The sequence below is a fragment of the Cannabis sativa genome, chromosome 8, assembly GCF_029168945.1.
Source record: "Cannabis sativa cultivar Pink pepper isolate KNU-18-1 chromosome 8, ASM2916894v1, whole genome shotgun sequence".
NCBI lineage: Eukaryota > Viridiplantae > Streptophyta > Magnoliopsida > Rosales > Cannabaceae > Cannabis > Cannabis sativa.
In genome coordinates this window covers 38,166,406-38,167,823 of record NC_083608.1, presented here as the reverse complement: position 1 = coordinate 38,167,823, position 1,418 = coordinate 38,166,406, and positions in this window count along the sequence as shown.

Here is a 1,418-nt window from a genome sequence, read left to right as displayed (position 1 = left end):
GACTTCCCACCAGTTGTCGATACATTGCTCCATCTTGCAAGTCCTTCCCAGCATGAGCACATAGCTTAGCATTGGCTTCCATAGGTGTTGAGATGGGCTTGCACTCGAGCATTCCAAATCTTTGCAGCAAATCTTTTGCATACTTTTGCTGACAGAGAAATAAGCCTTCCTCAGTTCGATCAACTTCTAATCCAAGGAAGTGTTTCAATTCTCCAAGCTCCTTCATTTGAAAGCGTACTGATAGGTTCTCTTTTGTTTGATAAATTTCTGCATCATCATCTCCAGTGATAATGAGATCATCGACATATACCAGAACAATTGCGATCTTTACTTCCTTTGCTTTGACGAATAAGCTTGAATCTGCATGTGCCATGGAATATCCGCTTTCTACTAAAAACTCAGCAATCTTTCCATACCATGCTCGTGGAGCTTGCTTTAATCCATAGAGCGCCTTTTTCAGTTTGCAAACATAGTCAGGATGTGCTCTATCCTCAAACCCTCTTGGTTGCACCATGTATATCTCTCTATCCAGTTCTCCATGTAGAAATGCATTCTTCACATCCATCTGCCATAGCCTCCAGTCTTTACTAGCTGCAAGTGCTAACAGAACCCGCACTGTTGTAATTTTAGCGACTGGGCTAAATGTCTCGTCATAATCAAGCCCATATTGTTGAGAGAATCCTCGAGCAACTAACCGAGCCTTGTATCTCTCAATTGAACCATCAGGACGAGTTTTTACCTTGTAGACCCATTTGCACGAAATGGGTTTCACTTCCTTCGGCTTTGGTACCAACTCCCACGTCTGATTCTTTGCTAGCGCACGTATTTCTTCTTTCATAGCTCCTAGCCACTTGGAGTTTTGGTATGCCTCTTCATATGACTCTGGTTCTTTGAACTTTTCTTCTTCAGCTACAGCAGCATTAGCATATTTTGGATTTGGCTTTCGCGCTCTTATTGATCTCCGAAGTTCTGGTTGACTATCATCATCTCCTTCTCTTTGATGCACCCCTGTTTGCCAGGGATTCTGAGGTGCCTCATCCTCGTTGTTTTCTTCTTCATCTGTATCTTGTGTTGTAGGTAACTCAACAATTTGCTCCCCCATTTTCTTCTGCAATTCATCTTCCATTTTTTTAGAATCTGGTAATGCTTCCTTTTGCGATGACCACCATGATGATGCCTCATCGAAGACCACATTCCTTGATGTATAACACTTTCCAGTTGTAGGGTCGCAACATCTCCACCCTTTCCGTTGGCTGTCGTATCCCACAAAGATACATCGTATCGCCTTCTTGTCAAATTTGCTACGTAGATGGCTTGGCACGAATACGTAGCACACACAACCAAATACTCGAAAGTGACTTACTGCAGGTTTACAAGCCCACAGTTTTTCAAAGGGTGAAACGAACCCTAACTTAGCC